General features: G+C 48.2%; 1 protein-coding gene across 1 annotated transcript in view; it reads right to left on the bottom strand.

The window, feature by feature from the left end:
• Positions 1-10,877, bottom strand: part of LOC122392157 (discoidin domain-containing receptor 2-like) — a 69,838-nt gene extending 58,961 nt beyond the window's left edge. The window contains exon 1 of the mRNA XM_043386735.1: positions 10,743-10,877. The gene's annotated coding sequence lies outside the window, so the exon portion shown is untranslated. The remainder of the gene's footprint in view (positions 1-10,742) is intronic.
• Positions 10,878-15,784: the final 4,907 nt, after the last annotated feature.

The raw sequence follows: 15,784 nt of genomic DNA on the forward strand, positions 1-15,784 counted from the left end.
TGTAAATATCAAAGAAGGTAGATAATTTTTGCGTCCCTTGCTATAGTCGTCATACATTAACATGTGTGTACTGTGTCCCAAACAGTTTGTTTCAGGGTGTAGTTTTATGGCTAACAAAGTGTACTGATTTAATGTTACTTCGGTACCTTGGGGTAAGATGCCCCCTGTCCTGATGGGGAAAGACGCCCCCTAAATCCGTAGGCTGTCCTTCAAGCAGCCCGTCAAATCATTTATTACATACTTGTGATGAGAGACAAAAGCCGATCTGGGACTACTGAGAGTCCAGTACGGTCGGGTGCTCCCCATGCCGGTCTCTCGGCCCACACAGCGACTTTTTGGGTGGCATCTAACTCTGAGAGCCCTCATGACGGCCTCTGTGGGCCCCATTATTGGCTCCAGGGCCCCTCACGACATCCTTTGAGGTCTCTCACGTTGGCTCCACGGGCCGCGCTGGCATCTGAGGTCCCCACGATGGGCTCGAGGGCCCTCAAGCATCATGAAGACCTATAGGGCCCCACAGTGGTCTCCGAACGCCACCACGGAGGCTTGTTTGGCCGCGCTGGACTATGATGGCCATAACGATGACCTCTGAAGCCCCTTACGACTACTTTTAAGGGCCTTTACGATGACGTTTGGTGTCTACTGCAGGTTCGAAGGGACTACTGATTCGTTCAGGCGATTCACGTGCCCATTTATGTCACTTATAGTGCAGGGGGCATCTTCCCCAACGCCAGGGGGCGTCTTTCCCACCCTGTGGGGTAAGATGCCCCCTTTCACTTCTTCAGGAAAATGCTTAATAGTAAAAAAAGTTATCATATTTCAAGCACGAAAGTGTGATATTTTTGGAGAAAAATGATGTCGGCTTCCGTTGAAACTCCAAGTTTTTGCTTTCCGATCGTCATTTTCGAACAATATATGACATAGTAAAACCCTGGGCATCTTTCCCCACTCTCCCCTACATCAATTTGTGGCTTGGTAACCAAATAACAGCATCAGCGTAATAACATTATCTGACATTTGAGACTTGATATAAAGTCGCTAACATCACCCAGGAGTCACTGATCTATCACTCTCCTCCTTATATCGCCCACCGTATGCGATTGGCTCACTCTCCAGTCATTTACAGTCTGGACACTGTATTCCGCTCCGAGTCCCACGTCAATAGGGCAGCTCGATCGCCGACATGACACAGCGACAGCGGCACATTCCCGCACTAGCTATTAGCAATTGTGCCCCGTGTAATGAGCTCGTCTCTCGTTAATTGCTCCGGGTGGCAGGCGACATTGTCGGTCCTGTGACCGACCAGGGAATACAATCAATATGGCAATGAGATGGCGAGTGCATAGGCGTCGATAGAGTTCCTGCTGGAAAATGTGTGGGGTCAGTGATGTCAGTCATTGTGTGTTGATTAATGTAATGTACCGCGACTCCTGTTTGGCTTAAGCGCACCTAAGACAGTGAGCTTCCGCGGGAAAGCTTGTTTGCAATGTGTAGTCGTCTTTCGTGTCCGGGTCTCGAATAAAACGGCCCAGCCACATCAACGAGCGGGGTTCCAATTGATTTTCCCCGAGTGCCGCCGCCAGAATCCATAGCCGACCGGGGTCTTCCGTGCGCCAGGCCATTACTTGAGGCGGCCGCTGACAAAAGACCGCCCAATATACCATCGGCAGTCTATATGGTGGTGACCTATGGCGGCGGCGGTCCCTGCCAGCGGCACTGGGGGTGACCGGGAACCCAGCCAGCGCAGGCCCGCCGGGTGGACCGGGCGGCGACATTTTACGGTGGTGCCACGCTCTGATCCGCCACCAATTCAGGCATACCGGGGACGGCGATTGTCCGGCCCGGCCCGCACTGCGCCGCACACCAGGAGTGCTACAAGAGCTGATATGAAGCCACCCGCTCTGAAGTATGCTCATGTTCACGAGCCAGCGCTCAGTAAAGGCCAGCTTTCATCAGGCAACTACGTAGAGGCACGGATCAGAAGATATTGAAGTTCCAACGACATTTACTTTGGTTATCACAGCGCTAAAGTAGCATAAGCATGCATAAGCTGAGCGTAATTGCCATAGGTGATTTTTACATAGCAGAACTCCAAAATCTTAAAGCTGTCTAGAATCCAAAGCGTATTTGTAATGCAATCCTTTATTTGTGAGTGATTAAACGTAATGGACCGTATTTAGGCGAATTGTTGAGCCGGGTGTCCACTTCATCGCTCAGCTGAGTACTTATCTCGGCAGGCGACTCGGTGACTCGGCTGGCGACTCAGTACTGGGGACTCTATGACTCCACTGACGTCTTAGTGAGACGTAGCCTCCCTGCACGTGATCTCAGGACGCTCCGCGACTTCCATTCTGCATGTCAGCGGTCATTCGCTCACCCGTACTGTCAAGGAGCGCCTGCTTTCGACCCCGTTTGCCGGTGCGACAGTCGGCTGAGACTACAGCTCGTTCACTTGGGATAAAAGAAGCAAAATAGCTTGAGTCCGAACCGTAAGTCCTTTTCCTTTTAGACCTGCCGTTAGTCCTTCTCTGTTGGTACCGTATTTTCTTCTCTATCTCATATTCCAACAGCACGAGTTTGATAGACCACCATAAGAACATGGATAGTGTGTTCAAAAGCATTAACATCGATCCTGAGTAAAGTGGCCTCAGTTCGGCAGTCAGGTGGCGCTTCACTAGGAAGTGAGTGACGTCATATGATGACTGTGACGTCAGATCGAGGTCGGGGTGAGCGTTCAGCCGACAAAGCGTGGTCACACACGCTACGGGACCGACGGGTCTGACTGCGTCGGCCGCTTGAGGCAAGGCTCGACTAATGTCACCGCACCACGAGCGACTGACTCCGGCCTGACTGCAACGGCGTCACTGCACGGCACCCGGTGACTTCGGCAGACCGCCGTCACCGCCACCGTCACCGGTGACGCTGACGTGCGTCATCAGTGACGTCACGGACGCGACACTGTGAGCGGTGACACTGAGAGTCCCAGTTCAGGCCATCGCGAGAGTTGGGACCTGTTGACCGTGACCGTGTCAGCTCGGCCTTTGTTTCCGGGAGTCAACTTGGGCCGAAAACTCGGGAGTTGAAACTAAGGAATCTCTTCGGAGACGGCTGATTCTGGGAATATTGCACTGACAGGAATCGGCCGATTTCGATTACGTAAGAGGCATGAGGGCGAAGGAATGAAGTCAGCTATTGCAAGAATCTGTAAATACTCAGGTCTAAACTTTTTTCTGTAGAGGAACTAAGAAGCAAGCGCAAGGCCAGAAATTAACGTTAGCAAAGACGGCAACTTTGCTGGTGGTTCCGCATTCTGCATGAACTTCAGTCACCTGCAACTACGGCTCCCACTAGCAGGATTCCAGTCCCCTTGCTGAAATTCAGACTCCTTCAGCCGCCCCTCTTATTTACCAGGGTCCAGTCCTAGAAAAGCCAGTCGGTGAGGGTCACTTTTCCAAAGTGCCACTTATCAAAGGGACACTTTTGGTAACATTGATGCCGGTGTGTAAGGGTGGTTATATGAACCCATCTGCCGGGTTCCCCTTTCCAATAAGTGTCCCTTAGCAGCAAAGGGGCTCTATATGAACTGGGCCCAGCCCTTACAGCCCACCCCGAAAGGCCAGTGCCTGGACAATGGGCAGCGACTGGTCAGTGGTCAGCCCCTGGCCAGGTCCCGGCCGACGTGTAGGAAGGAGGGACCGTGCGTCTGTGACCGACAGGCCCACAATGCGGCACAGGCGCTAATTGAACACGTCACCCATGAATGACGGCCAGGAAATGGCTTGTTGTGATGCACGGGTCCGAGCGGGGTGCCGGGCCGCACGCTAGGGCCACCGCTGGTCACAAGGGCCCAGCACCCACTCACACAGACACCTGCAGACACACATACACACACAGACGAGCACGCGGACACGGGGTGCCAGGAAATGGTCGGTCGGTGTGCAGGAAATAGGCAGGTTACTGACCAGCCGCCCGGTATTAGTGAATAGGACCCGACACATGAGGGAATCACTCACGGGACAGGTGGGGCTATCAGCAAAAACGATAGCTGGAGGGCTCTTAGTGGCGTAATGACACGCTGGGAAGTGATTTGATTACTTAGATGGGTTTCCACCAATTTGAATGGGTTCTTAAAACAAGATCATGTTAGTGAAGACACACAGGGATGACACAAAAAAGAAGCACCCACACAAAAAAAACATGAGAGCACGACAAAATTTTCGGGTCCAGCAGAGACAATAACTTCCGAAAGCCAGCTTGCACGGCTTGCACGACACGTATTATGTGCAGCATGGCCATTGGCCATGCTAACTTCGGGCATCAAATTTTACTGCCGTCAGATAATGGTAGCTACTGGTTTGCAGTAACATTCAAGGTAGTGTTTTTCCGTGTTTCAGCATAGCGTGAGGCTAATAAATGACCATGATTAGGCTCATCGAAGCCAGTAGGTTTTGTTCGATTCACCTCCAGAGAAAAGTGATGATTCTGAAACAATACAGTTTCAACATAATCACTAAAAGCCAATGTCAGCTGAACCTCAAAATGGAACGCTAAGTAAATCAACTATTTGGCATTCCCAAAATGTCAGTCTTCAATCAAATGACAACTATATCATGTGCTGTCTGTTTCGTTCTGTCCGTCCAGTGTCCTTTTCGTCTGTAGCCTGTCCGTTCCGTGTCATATCTGCTCCGTGTTCTATCCATTCCGTGTCCTGTTCTCTCCGTGTCCTGTCCGTTCCGTGACCTGTCCGTCCCGTGTTTTGCCCGTCCGTGTTCTGATTGTATGTATAGTGTCCTGTCCGTCTCGTGTCCTTTCCGTCCCCACTACTTTCCGTCCCTGTGGCAGTAGAGGGACGTATGGCAACTCCTCCGCCGCGGGCGTCAGATCTGTCCGACCACGATGAATGATCCGTGGCGCTGAACCAGCCCTGAGCCCACCAGCCGCCTATAATGGAGTTAACTGTTGTGTGCCTTGGAGCTCAACACCACACAGCCACAGACAGGCTTTCAAGCTTCCATCATTCCGCATACCAATGAGTTTGCATTGTCTCAGATTGTGGACCTAGTGGCGAAGGCCACAATTCAATTTCCTGATTTGTGAAAATGGGAACATTTGTGAACCAACGAACGCAAAGAGAATAAGCTTAAAACAATGAAGGAAAATGTTGAACTTATTACAGCCTCAGCGCATTTTACGTAAGCCTGTTTTCATCACTATCTTCGTGTTTCTTTGATGCTATTATTTCTTGACTATCAAAGACACTAGGGAACGTTCCATAAAATATTACTTTGCCTTACTTTGCGTATGCGATCAGCAAATTGTCCTTTTGCGCTTAGTCCAATTGAACTTGTCCCAGACCACTCCCGCCACCGGCGAAGAGAGAAACGAATTAAAAATATGAAATGAAAATAGCTCATGAAATATTCACAGGCCAGTGACAAAGCCAGCTCATGACTTTACCTATCAACCAAATGAAATGTCAATCCAACGTGACAAGCAGAGAGTCACGTAGGAACCATAGCGAGCGAATTGATTCCGCCAGCCTTCCAGTGACTTCCTGCCTACAAATGGATCTTTACCGAGCGCACCGAACCGCACAAAGAGTGTCCCTGAAGGTCTCGAGCGCCGAGAAGGACGTCTATTGTGGCTCAGTATGCGTCTGCCGAGACCACATTCAGGAGATCATTGGATGAGTGTAACGACCACTTGAAAGACACTGACGACAACCGGAATGTTTACCCCGAGACGCGCTGCTAGTGCGCCGAACGAGGAGATGGAACTGTGGGATAGGCCCGAGCGAAGGAGAGGTAGCAATTCGACAACAAAAAACGCGTAGGGTGCATTTTGGATGTCAGTTTACGTAGTCATTAACGTGGCTTTCCTGAAGAAGCCACTTTACATTAATCTTTATAATTTCCAAATGGTTGCATATGGCTATGGGAATCGGTATGGATTATATTTACTATCAGGCATTTTACCATCCTGCCGACAGAATGTCAATCTTGCATAATAAGTTGACGCTCCCTAGCAAATTTGAGCCTTGACTTGACGATTTATGCGACCTGATGTTCCAGTCAGCAAGAATAGTTACATTTGTCACTTTTAGCTGTAAGATGATTTAGCCGAAATCAAAAGATTGTGTCAAGGAAGAATCAAAAAATGGTGTCAAAAAATCAATGGTGTACCCCGGCCTCCCCTGGCAGTTCTACCCATCTCTGTCTGCCATTTACCTGTCACCTGTCACACAGTTGTGTACCTGTACAGACAGTGGCCCCGTTCCGGCCACGTCACGGAACTGCTGTCCCGGCCGCGCGCCCGCTGTAGGGTGCGTGTGGCGGCCATTTTCGAAGCGGTGGGATCAAACGCGTGTCGTGCGCCGCCGCAGCATGCAAAAGTCGCTCGAACCGTGCCCCGGCGGGCACCGGACCGACATCGTCCGTCGGGACACTGGATAATGATGACAGAGAGAGGGGGCAGAGCGGGGAGGAACGGGAGCAGACGGGGTCGGAGGGTCCGCCGCTGGTCGCCGACTGCATCTGTGTAAGTAATGCCAGCATGATGCTGAACAGCTATGAAAGCGCGGTAGCAAGCGGGCGAGAGAGACAGAGAGAGAGAGACAGAGAGAGAGAGAGAGAGAGAGAGAGAGAGAGAGAGAGAGAGGGAGAGAGAGGAAGAGAGAGAGAGAGGGAGAGAGAGAGAGAGGAAGAGAGAGAGAGAGAGAGGGGGAGAGGAAAGAAGAGAGAACGAGATGTCTCACAATAACCAAAACAGGCACTGACCTGACATCCACTACAAATTCCTAGCATCGCTCAAACTTTGGCATATTGTACCACGGATTCCATGTGCTTAACGTTTCCTGAAGTGACCTGTTCTGACCTCCTGTCGCGCTACGAAGTTACGGGCGCGACGCCGTCCCGTCACCGTCATTCGCCGCGACCCGGCCGGCTAGTAAACCGGCCTTTAATTGAGACTGAAGCCCCAGACGACATCGTTACGAAACTAATTTAGCCGCCGGCCACTCGCGCGACAAGCCACCGCACTAAATGTGTAATCGTTCCGTGCAGGATGATGTCAAAGAACGATGAAATGCACTGAGAGCATGGTGGATTTTAGCGCGCCAATAGCCTACATGTTGCATTAGGGAGGCGGTGTGTTATTTCCGACTTATTGTTGGAGGAAAAATGATGGTTTAAAAGCGATATTACTGTATGCCTGGTCTATTCAAATACATTAGCCAGAGGGGTGTGGTAATAACTGGTGTAAGCAAATTGACCATGGTCAAAAATGCATTACCAGAATGCACTTAAGCCAACATTTTGGGATGTTCTCGTTCCTAAGTCGGCTAAGAGCTTCGGTCCAGAAAATAAATTTATCGTTGGCATCGTTGGCATACAGTAAAATACATACCAAACTCGGCCGGTGATAAATTTTCAAGACCTCAGTCCTTACTGATTTTTGAACTCGGCCTTCGGCCTCGTTCAAAAATCCAGTAAGGACCTCGGTCTTGAAAATTTATTTACACCGGCCTCGTTCAGTATTATATATAACAGCACAGTGACATTTGGATTGTCTTCATTGTTATACTGTGACATGAATTGAATTATGTTAAGCTATAATTGGCGTCTTACGCTATGCCAGCTATGCAAGCATAAGGATTGGATTAATGCAGCATGTTCGGAAAATACGTCATGCCAGCACTCAATATGCGATGGAGTTCGGTATTGTGGCAGTGCTATATAATTTCTGCGCCCGATTGTCACTAGCGTCCAGATGTCCCCGATCGAACACCTTATGACAACCACCATTTACAGTGGGCATCGATTTGACGACGACTGCATTCCGGCTGGTGTTCTTAATCGATCTACGGGGGCCCGTTGGACTGCGTGTCCTGTTTACTGGTCAGTTAGACAGGGCTCCCGCAGTGAACGACTAACCGACCGCCGAGGTGCACCCCGCGGCAGACTCGCCGATCACTGACCAACTTTGAAATGCAGCGCAACATTCGCTGAGTAGCCGGTAACTATTGACTATAGTCAATAGCTATAGCTGGTGGCAGAAACAAAAAGCGAATAAGCAGGCATGTCTCTCAATAAACTGCTGCCTCTGCAACCATGTTCAGGGGCTTTAGTTATGAAGGAGTAAGTTAATTTCTTGGCTCACTTAACTTTCCAAAGATGAAATCTTAGACGCTATTGATCATTTTCAGTCTGTCAGCACCGGTAACTTGTGTCTATTTGCCAGACGTTCTTCAAATATGGGACTGGAAAATTGTTTTGGCATGCTTCTTGAAGTACGTATGAAACATAATTTGCATACAATAAGTAATTCATGTGGCTAACGTTATGCAATCAAATTGGCTAAATTGTTCAACTGATAGGTATGACTGTGCATGATGTCCATGCTGCACAACCTACTTTATGCAGTTACTACTGCCATATGTAGGTCAGAATCATATTCAAATTGCATGAGAATGTTGTTGAAATTTAGAAGTACCGAGCAATGAAAGAGCTGAGCTCTGCATTCGTATTCCATACCACGTAGCAGCAGGCACCCGTCTTCTAGAATAAAGACTTATTATGCTTCACTGTGCTGGGAACGCTGTCCCCGATTAGCATCAGGTCAACTGGTTGCTGTTTTGCTGTCGTCAGGCTAGTTATTCAGCTTTTTATTTCATACTCTTGCATATCGCTCAACATTCACTTTTAGCTACTATAATTTTAGTTTATTTACTGTTTTCGTATTTATGTACATTTTGTCACTCTCTTGCTTGGTGCATAAGTGCATAGACACGGACAATTGTGCTTTTCAGTTAGATTGATGCACTTTTAAATGACAGCTTTATGATTGTGCGCATTTCAATAAAAATTATGCATCCGCGCTGTTACACAACCGTACACCTTCAAAGTAACGTAACACATATTGAAAATATAATGCATCAGATAAACATGAATTACTAATAATTCAACATGAACTGCTATGCTGATGCATGTAAGTGCATAAGATACGATTATTTTGTAGAATCACCTTGTAGCGTCTGCAGTAGGTATCTATCAGCTGCTTTGGACCTTACGCCAGTGCTTTCATTCAGCCGTTGCATTGTCTTTCCACCCAGACATCAGCTCAAACGCGCAGACATGCAAATGAGTGGGGTCTCTTCGTGTCTTCCCGATGCCGAGTGCTGATGCTTGGGCACACACCAGTCGGGGCGGTCAGATTGCATCGCTCGAGGTGGGTATAGGGCTTCTGTTTGGCAGCGCTGCTAGATGCGCTGATGGCGGGAGGGGCCGGGTCTTACCTTGCCTGTTTGTCTGATCTATAACGCCCTGATTGAGTATTTACGAAATCGGGAAGTTAGCGCTCACGCCTCCAGCTATTTCTACATCGGACCTGTGGCGTCTGCTAAATATAGAAGGACCAAATGTCATCGCTAATATCACGCCCAAAATAGACAAAAGTACGAAGCGTGTCCAATGAACGATGGAAACTGGAATGTCCGACCCGATTTGTTACGGAATGCGCCCACTATTCAGTGATCAACTTATAGTGTGTAAGCCATCAACGACCACTTTCTACGACAGGAACGATCACCGCTGTCACCATGCTCACTGTCCAGGTAAGTACTCTCACCGCTGCACCACGCACTCTGCCCAGGACCTGTAACCCCTGTTACCACGCTCACTGTCCAGGTGCTCTCACCTGACGCCGAGTTCACTCTGTCTTCACGGGCCGCTGACAAATGGCGGCATTACTCGTGTACTCGCAGTCTGGCAGTGACAAACACCGGCTTGCCGTCAGTGTCACGCCGAATTACCTCCACTATACAGCGCCGGAGACACATCCCAGTCGCCCATTGCTGCACTGAAAAATGACACTCCGCAGAGGTGCCGTATAAATTTACAGACCGAGGCTAACTGGCGGCTATCCATCGCTCAGCGCTCTTGAGCCGGTGTTTTTTATGTGATTGTGCCGGAAAACTGCAATTTAAAGATTCAAAACTATGACTCCGCTTTTACCCACACAGCTTTCGAATCGATGGCATTAATGGCTTGCGATCACTGATCAGCCGCCTTGATATGACTTATCATTTGCCAGATCTCTGCATCGTAAGATCACTGCATAACCTTCTTTGAAGCTTGTTTAAATGTGTTTTTGCTCCTCTGGCCCTATAAACTTTGCATGCTAGCCTGAGTAATGTCTCTAGCAGCAAATGATGACTTTAATGCAAACAGTACCGCATCTATAAATACGCTTTCATGACTTTGTAGTTTGCAGACAATCTTACCTCATTTGCTCATGGTGAAACTTCAAAACAGAACACACTTTGAACTGCAGGGAGAGAGTGAACACTAACCAGTTGGCTGGTTCATTTGATATTCAATTATCGGTGTTGTTGGTATTCAATTGCATGCATGCTTGCTGATGCACAAAAACAGATCCACCACGTTTTGCTCAGTGTTTAATGAATTCCAACGCAATAAAGCCGCTCACGCTCCTTCGCTTAGTCCTCATGACCGACTGCCCACTCACCTGTGACCTGTGACCTCAGTTCTATGTCTCCGGCCTCCGCCCGTCTCCCTCACAGTTCCCGTCGCTGCCGACTCACCTGTGACCTCAGCTCTGTGTCTCCGTCCGCTCCCACAGTCCCCCTGGTCAGGCTGTCCAGTGTCCACTCACCTGTGACCTGTGACCTCAGCGCTGTGTCTCCGTACGCTCCCACAGTCCCCCTGGGCAGGCTGTCCACTCACCTGTGACCTGTGACTCAGTTCTCTGTATCCGCCCGTCCTCTCCCACAGTTCCCTGTCCTCTTCTGTCCTCGTCGCCTCTTCCGACGCTCACCGCACGAGCTCGCGCCGCCGGCCGACGCGTCGACACCGTCGCTGTCCACCGCCCGCCGTCGACTCAGTCACCTGCCGGCGGCCGCCGACACCGACGGCACGCCGACGCGCGCCGCTGGGGGAGGGGGGGGGGGCACGTGACCGACTCGGTCCACTCCGGTTACCCGCGGCGAGTCCCCCTCCCCTCCCCTCATCGAATCCCGTGTCATTACGGATAGATGTCATATATCATCTATACGTGTAGTATCAAATGTATTTACATACTTACAAAACGATGGCATTATTTGATTTATCAGATATGAACAGCATCATAGGCTGTGTGAAAGTTTGATCGAGCCGATACACTTGTGATGTTGACAGAAGCTCCATCACAAGCGTGAAATCTCTTGGCTCAACCGCCTATTATGTTTTCGTGGAGTCTACAAAAATCACTGAATGTAGTTACAAACACAAAGGCATGTTCAATGTTCATATTCAAAGAGGTGCGTTCTTGGTTCTGGTTCGAAGTTTTATTGTATCGAAGTTCGAAGTTCGAAGTTTTATGTAGTTTTATGTGTGGTGCGTTCTTAATTGATTTGCAGCTATGAAAAATATCCCACAAAATAAAAGCGACCGGGAGGGCTAAAACTTCTTTTCCCGTCCAGTGTGCTTCCAGACACACGTCCAAGTCATCTGGCGGCATCACGTTCGCTATCGATTGAGACACAACCTGCCTCAGCTCACTGTTGGACGAGAATGAGCATCGCTACGAAACACGCAATGCGCCCGTACCAAGCTGAATAAGTGGAAACTGTCACGGCTTGAAGGCAGCTGACTGTTCACATTCAATCTTTGAGAATTACATATTTCGGCATAAGAATTAGGGCATTATCCATGTCCTATGAACAGAGAACTCTGGCTACAAATGTATCATTTTATAGAAATGGCAAAAATAGCTTTCTATTGAAATTATGGCTAACCCTTACCCGTATGGGGGGTCGAACGGACTCCCCAAGGTTTTCGCAAATAACTCGCGTAAAAAGTGGCCGATCGCGACGACACTTTTAGTACCCTCGCGTTATTCAGTTTTACACCAACCCTGAAAATTTCATGACCCTGACCCAAATGACCTTTGATACGTGACCTACTTTCCGAGACCATGTTCGGCCGGAATCGCGATTCGGCGTAGGTATGTCGGCTCGCATTAGCCGCTGTTTGCAGTCTTTTCGTGGTTTCAAGCGTTCAAGCATGTGATATGATGTTGGTCCCATGTATTAGGGTGGGTGTCACGGTCACCTATAGGTCAGGTCAGGTCATTGACCTTTGATGACCTCGGTTCACTTTTTCTACGAGTTTTACATGTTTCTGGGCTACTTTTTGGAGCTGAATTCGAATTTGGCAGCCATTTGAACATTTACGAAGTAGTTTTGGTGCCTTCGTAACATGTTACGAAGCTGTCAGTTACGAAGCTGTGGCCTGACCTGACCTGGCCTAACTGCATTAAGACATCATTTGTGATCAAAACTTACATGATATTCGTGATCAGCACCCTGAAAAACCCCTAAGCAGACACACTTTACGCCTTTCTAACAGCCACCAGGTCCCGATTTTCTCGACGTTTAGTTCATTGACCTGACCTGGAAGGTCAACCAAAGACCCAGCACATTGAAATTGGGTATCATCGGCTTCCTCTCGTCATGGGGAACACGCTCGTGTTTTCCGCGAAGCTCTAGTTCGATCAGGGACGAAACGGCAAGGAGGTCCCCCCCCCCCTTATCATCATCACCCTAAAGCGTTCGAGGCTAGCAAAACACCAATACGGGCGAGTGTGTTAAGAAACGATGTGAAAAAAAGCACAAGAAATGTATGACGAAAGCGTAAGCAATATGCGTAAGCAATATGCACTTCCGAGCTACACTGCTTAAAACCTATGGCCCCGTGGAAAGTAAGGTGAGGGCCAAATCATTTTCAAGCTCATAAGTCAGTGATATGTAGCATATCATGAGCCGGATTTGATATGCAGGAAATTGATAAATCATCGCGCATCCTAAGTCCTAACTATGTCTACTGTTGGTAATCTTCGACACTCCTCAGACATGTTGGCTGTTGAGTGTTTATAGAAGGATGCTGGACAGACCCTAATTCAATATACCCTGGACAGACTATAGCCTTCAAACTATGCGAGACCCAACTAAATTAGGTTGCGGTCAGTGAGGCCAAAGCGGCAGTATAGCGTGTCTTTCTGTGCTCAGTGGGCGTCATTTGCATTAATTATTTGACATTAGACAGTCGAATGGCTGCCCTGCACACAACTCTCTAGGACAGCCGGACAGGAACTACCGTGAAGTTTGTCCGTGAAGGCAGCCATCGGCATTATCTATTGACGAATGCTCGGCACAGGGACCAGCACTTACTTAGTTCAAAGAACGGATTCCACGCGGGCAGCTAGAAAAGTAATCAAAATAGGTTGATGTTTTTCATCGAATCCATCACAACTTCATAGCTCTTTTACTGCGGGTGCACCTGAACAAGCTACGAGAAGTCAATACAAGAATGCATTATGCGTTTCTCTGTACGTGGCATCCAACAAAAGGAGTGTTAGTGATGCTTTGTGTAGTTGACGTGGCAATTATATAGTTTCACGTTTAATTAGAATCGGTAACATTTAACATTAGAATCGGTATGACATGGCATCATTCAGGATGATGGCAACTGAAACCAGCTCCATTTGAGCGGCGTCGGCAGTGCATGACTTCACGCGTTTGAGCAATGCGGAGAAATAAAGCGATTCCAGTGCCGGCATTCGACTTAGGTAATTGTCCATCGGAGCGTAAGCTTCCGGTACCGGTTCAGGACTATGAGCAGCGCACACTGCACATTCCTATTCCAAGAATGTTGATGTGAAATGTAGTCAAACGCAAGATTGTAATGGAACTTAGTCAGTTGCTGTGTGGTTTTGACCTTTAATCATTTCTAGTGGGTAGCTCCGTACATATTTGTGAGCGAGCACTCGAGCATACCAGAGGCATGGTAACAGTTGCCTGTGTTTAAGAGTCAAATTCCAGTGTTTGAGTTGAAATAATGAACAAACGTAACGACGTTAACATAATTAATGCAATAGTATTGTTCCATTTGGTTCAAAGGTTATGGATAATAACATTGACAGTATTCAGTTTTACAGCTCAGGCCAATTAGGCTCACATCTGGGGCCGGGTGGCTGCCGGGTCGTATATGTAGAGCCACCTCGCCGTCCAGAAGTGGCCGGCCGGCCATCCGGCCTGATTTAGGTGACAACGATGGTCCGTAATCTGACTGCATAATTGAAATGCAGCTGTTTCGGCGGCCGCCATTTAACCGGATTAAGCCGCAGATGTCCACGCGTAAACACGCAACCAGCGCGCCGCTCCAGCTGCCGTTCCGTTGCACTTAAGGGACCCTCCCACCTTCAAAAAAGTTAATGAATTGGCATGAAAGTGATGTCCCTTGGTTCAGAAAGAGCGAAAACGAATATCTACCAAATTTCACCGAAAAATATTCACTGGTTTTCAAGATATTAGGCTTTTACTTTTGTTTACTTTTTGGGATCTCCCCTGTTACTAGCGACTTTATTTGGAAGCAATAATTTGGCAGCCTTAAAGTGCGGCAGACGTTGCGCGCAAGGCAGCGTATACCACCACGTGTTAACGATGGTTTTAGTCTAAGATTTAAAAATCGTTAGATCTCCGCTGACGTCACAAACTCTAAGGGAGCATTCCAATGCATTAGCCCCTTAGAATCCGAAAACTGCAAGTTTGAAATTCCATATCTTCGAATTAAAGCATTTTTCGATGTTGTGAGTGCCCAAACCGGTATTTGCAGGCCATGGCCACCAATTTGGCTATCTCAACTCAAAACTAATGTTAAGGTGGGAGTGTCCCTTTAATGCAGGTGAGGTAAGTCAGGATGCCGCCTTATAAATTATTGCTGCATTTTTCGCCACTGCTATAGTTGCTGAAATAAAAGGAAACGTGAGAGGACCAGGTGAAATACAGTTTATAAACTGCAGTACATTTAGCAGTTGCTCTTGCTCTTATACTGTGCGCCTAAGTAATTGGTAGCTAAAAAAAAAACGGCGCATGTTTTACTTATTTCTATGCAATTATTGTATTTTATGTCTCTTATGATCTTACACTAATTTCACTATTCAAAACTGACGCTAGCCTAAGCCAATAGCCAGCCATGGTCATTGATCAGTGTATAGGTATCGTGCTTATTTCTTTTGCCTTTGGAATTTTATCCATAAACCTGCTGAGACTATTTACCTCAGGCAGCTTTTCAAAACTGAGACAAAGAAAGCGAAAGAAACCACAAAGTTGGGTTCTAAAGATCTCTCCTTTGCCTGTTAGCACACCTGGTTAGGCCTGTTGGAACGTCTGGCACTTGACACAATGGAATGTCAGCTTATGGCATAGAAACAATTACCTTCCTTTCGCCCAAAGAGCGGAAACAAAGATCATGGATAGAAAATTAAAGATCGCCAAAGAAATACGACCAGAAAACATCTTGTTTTATTGGGTTAGGTCCTTTCGGTCTAAAACGACCATTTCAGAGCCGGTGGATGATAGGAATTAGGGGGAGACATTGGCTTTGGCAGGCACCCTAGAGAGTCATCGGGGCTGAGTCCGTCCAAATGGACAAGCCGACCAGCCACCAAAAAAAAAGGTACTCTCTGCACCCGGCAACGGGGTGCGCTCCCTCGGGAGCAACGGTGCCGCTCCAAGGGAGCAGCCCGCATGAGATAAAGTTGCCTGTCCAGCCCGGAGTGGGGGTTGCGGCGTGGATAAGGATTTTAACGTCCTGAGGATGGAAAAGACGGACGGGGTAAAGAAAACCTCATTCAACCGTTTTGTTTCCTACGTAGTCCACGAATCCTGTCGTGCTCTGCTGCAGCCTTAGTCCTCGGATGATGGCTCATCTTCGTATTCGTGGTAAAT

This window comes from Amphibalanus amphitrite, unplaced genomic scaffold (assembly GCF_019059575.1).
Source record: "Amphibalanus amphitrite isolate SeventyFive unplaced genomic scaffold, NRLGWU_Aamphi_draft 000471F_arrow, whole genome shotgun sequence".
Classification (NCBI taxonomy): domain Eukaryota; kingdom Metazoa; phylum Arthropoda; class Thecostraca; order Balanomorpha; family Balanidae; genus Amphibalanus; species Amphibalanus amphitrite.